Below are 4,275 nucleotides of genomic sequence, written 5' to 3'. Positions count from 1 at the left end.
TGATTAAAATGTGTTTAAACAAAACGTATAGTAAATTCCATGTAGGTAAACATTTGTCTGTTAAATTTCCTATCCAGAATGTTTGAAAACAAGGAGATGCTTTATTGCCATTCCTTTTCAACCTTGCCTCAAAATATGGAATTAGGAAGGTCCAGGGAAGCCAGGTGGGACTGAAATTAAACGGGACACATCAGCTGTTGGTCTATGCCGATGATGTGAATCTACTGGGTGAAAATGTAGATACCATAAAGAAAAACACACAAACTTTAACTGATGCACGTAAAGAGATTGAATTAGAAGTAAACACAAAGAAAACTAAGTATATGTTGCTGATTCGTCACCAAGATGTAGGGCAAAATCATGACATAAAGATAGGAAACAGATGTTTTGAAAATGTGGCACAGTTCGATACTTGGGAACAACGATAACAGATTGAAACCTGATTCAGGAGGCGATTAAGAGGCAACTGAACTCGGGTGATGCTTGCTACCATTCAGTCCAGAACCTTTTGTCTTCTCATCTGTTGTCCAAAAACATAAAAATTAGAATACACAAAACTATAATTTTGCCTGTAGTTCTGTATAGGTGTGAAACTTGGTTTCTGACATTAAGGTAGGAACATAGACTGAGGGTGTTTGAGAAAAGGGTGTTGAGGAGAATATTTGGACTGAACAGAGATGAAGTGACAGGAGATTGGAGAAAACTGCATAATGTGGAGCTTCATAACTTGTACGCTTCTCCAAGTACAATTAGAATGATCAAGTCAAGGATGATGAGGTGGGCAGGTCATGTAGCACAAATGGGGGAGACAAGGAATGTGTATAGGATATTGGTGGCAACATCAGAAGGAAAGAGACCACAGGGAAGACCAAGGTGTAGGAGGTGGCCAATATTAGAATGGATCTTAGAGAGACAGGATGGGATAGTATGCATTTGATAGATCTAGCTCAGGATACGGACCAATGGAGGGCTCTTGTGAACACAGTGATGAACCTTTAGGTTCCACAAAATGCTGGGAAATTGATTAGCTGCAGAATTTGCGACTCCTCCAGAAGGGCTCAGCTCCACGGGTAAGTAAGTGCCGAGACAGCTACTTACAAAAGTGCTTCCCTCTGTGCTGTCAACTATGAGCAGAATTGCCCAAGAAAATTATACCGCAGATCATAATGGAATGAAAGTATTAAAAATATATCATTCTTGTTATTTCCTGTAACATTTAAGGTCTAACAGCCCTGATTGCAAAACAGACCGAACCTAATTTAGACATAAGCCAGCTAAAGTGTCCTTTCCACGACAACATATTGTCAATAATTAATTGAAAAAATTTGGTATTTGTAGATTTAACAATCTGTTATTGTAGTCAATATGAATATCCGGTAGACAGCTATCCTTAGCAAAAAATTATATGAAAATATGTTTTATCAAAATTTAGTGTCAATAAATTATCTTTAAACTAATCATCCATTTTTTTAAATGTTTGAATAATACTGTTTTCATAATCTAAATGGCTACAATACATGATAATTATGCTAGTGTCATCTGCAAAAAGAACACGTTTGGATTCACTAATTATAACGTTTAGCAAGTCATTTATATAAAAAAGAAACAATAACGGTCCCAGTATCAAACCTGGGGGAAAACCATTCTTAACATTGTCCCGTCTGGAAAGAATGTCAATTATTGATTACAACCCTTTGGTACCTGTCTTGGAGATAGGATTTTATCAATGCACTGGCCTCACCAACTATTCCACAAAGTTCTACTTTAGATAGTAAAATGATAGATCAACAGTAACACAGCCAAAAGCTTTCTTCAAATAACAGAAAATGCCACCAACTAATATTTTGTTAATCAGTGCATTTAATATATGATTAATTTATGTGAGGCCATTTTTGTAGATGGATTACTCCTAAAACCATACTGTTCATTTGCTAATATGTTGTTACTCATTATATGTTGGCGTAGTCTTGCGTATATAACCTTATCAACAAATTTTGAAAACGATGTCAATAATGATATAGGTCTGTAGCTAGTCATATTAGTTTTTTCTGTTTTTAATTAATGGTTTTATTTCTGAATGTTTCAACCAAGTGGGAAGACACCAGTTGGGGAGATGTTAGAAATATGTTTAATTGGGAGCCAATGAAAGGGGCATTGATTTTAATTTCTAACCTCAATTTCATCATACCCACTATAATTTTTGGTCTTAAAGGCTTAATTATATTTTCAAATTATTTAGTACAGGTATGGTTCAGTTTAATTTTTGGGAAGGGAATCGTGAAAGTTTGAGACACATAATTTGAATATATGTCAGTATCTGATTCTATAATGTGGCCGACGTTTGCATTATTAGTATTGATCTTGTCAGCTACAGTTTGAAAATAATTATTTAAAGAATCCATAATCACATCATGATTATCAGTTAATTTCCCACCAATGTTTAAAAACTGTATACCTGCATTAATTTTTCTACCTGTGTCTGATTTTATAATGCTCCCGGTGGTTTTCATTTTGTTATTACAATTATAAATTAAATGAATATAATGAAGATTTTTAGCTGCTTTAATAACATTAGCCAAAATTTTACTGCATCTTTTATAATTATGTTTTAGATCTGGCTCATACCTTGGTGAATCCCTGGGAAAATGGAAGAATTTCATTCTGCTGTGCACTGAAAGACGTGCATCCTGGAGCAAAACATTTCTTTTTCCTCCCCATTTATACTGCAGGAAACAATACAAAAATTATAACAGAATCACAGTACACTCTCACTTTCTTGAAATTCTACGGTCCTTCTTTAGGCTAGACCGAAAGATGCTTAAAATACAGAAATACGATTTGGATGAAGTATCGTAGTAACACTGACTTCATGTTTGTTTCTAATTTCACTGGGCGTAGTAAGCATAATCAATATACATAAGTAACACACAGATGTAAAATCCTTCGTAAATGCCGACTCTTGTTTCACAACATCAAATCAAAGTCCCTACTTACTAATTAATCTAATTAATTGCACGACATACCTCAATGGCGTACACACATCATCACAGACAATACAGCCTTACTCAGCCCACGCCCAAAACTTCATGAATAAGCCACTTTCTGTGAGCTCCTCTTTGATTGGTGTGGCGTCCTCACGCTATCTACGAAGTTTTTTTATTATTATGTGTGTTACAACTCGTCTTCATCTCTGTGAGTTAGTTATTCGACTTTATTACCAGTAATCTCTAACGCAATTTCGTTGTAATCCACATGCTACATACCCTACATACCACACAATGCAGTAACGAACTGCGACATCTGGTAGAAGTGACTGACACAGAACACGTGAACATCCAGGAAGTGTGGGAATGCACTGTAAACTCCTGTATTCACAAATTCCATCACATAACACGTTAAAAGAAAGCACTAATCTTTTAATTAGACATCTAGACACAACATATCTCTCCCATTCTGACACTCAGCATTTGAAGTGTTCTATGGCTTCCTTCAACCCAATGGATGAGATGCTAAGAAATCAAGCTAACCCTCAGAAAGCTCCCTTCTCTTTTTGTACGTGGCTCTAGCAAAGGACTGCTACAACATTTTCGTAGTAAACATTGCCTCTCTGGCTCCACAATTATAGGTGTTCATGAACTAATGTCTCACAGGTCAGAGCAGATTTGCACATGAGATTTTGTAAAATCAGCAATCTGTGACGTAAAGTGCTCACAGCACTTTGAACAAATTACGGGGAAGACCTTGTCTTAAGTCCCATGTTAAAAGAGAAAATGGGTATAGTTGCTATCGACAGAGTTCCAGAATATATATCCTTCACAAGACGACTATTGCGTAACCTTAAAGGCTGTGCACACACTCTTTCTTCTGTTCACTGTGTTCAGGTCTTCTCTCCACTACATCCACTGGCTTCTTGGGAACGTAGGAAGTAGCATTGTATTTGCAACAGTTTCAGGAAATTTCCTTGACCAGACGAATGACGCAGTTTCTAAAGGACCACAGCAGTACACCCCGAGAAGGATCGTGCTTCTCAAGTTTCTATTCCATCGTACTCGTTGGCATGTTGTGGAAGATGTGACAGATGTTTCTGCTGGTGGGTTTCTTGTAGGGTGAGCGTTATACCCTAGTGAAGGTGCTGTGTGTATTCTTCTTCTTCTTCTTCTTCTTCTTCTTCTTCTCCTTCTTCCACCTCTTCTCCTTCTCCCCCTCCGCCTGTCTGGATTACATCTTCCATGGTCAGCCATGTCATAGTTCAATATGACAACCATCCACTGATAA

General features: G+C 36.9%; 1 long non-coding RNA gene across 1 annotated transcript in view; it reads right to left on the bottom strand.

The window, feature by feature from the left end:
* Window positions 1-4,151, bottom strand: part of LOC117282656 — a 10,356-nt gene extending 6,205 nt beyond the window's left edge. The window contains exons 1-2 of the long non-coding RNA XR_004513486.1: window positions 3,024-4,151; window positions 2,626-2,723 (exon numbers count right to left, since the gene is read on the bottom strand). This is a non-coding gene — a long non-coding RNA (uncharacterized LOC117282656). The remainder of the gene's footprint in view (window positions 1-2,625; window positions 2,724-3,023) is intronic.
* Between the last annotated feature and the right edge of the window lie 124 nt (window positions 4,152-4,275).

This window comes from Cryptotermes secundus, unplaced genomic scaffold (genome assembly GCF_002891405.2).
Source record: "Cryptotermes secundus unplaced genomic scaffold, Csec_1.0 scaffold467, whole genome shotgun sequence".
In the NCBI taxonomy this organism is placed as follows: Eukaryota; Metazoa; Arthropoda; class Insecta; order Blattodea; family Kalotermitidae; genus Cryptotermes; species Cryptotermes secundus.
The sequence above is the reverse complement of the archived record's forward strand: the minus strand, read 5'-3'. Positions and strand labels throughout refer to the sequence as shown.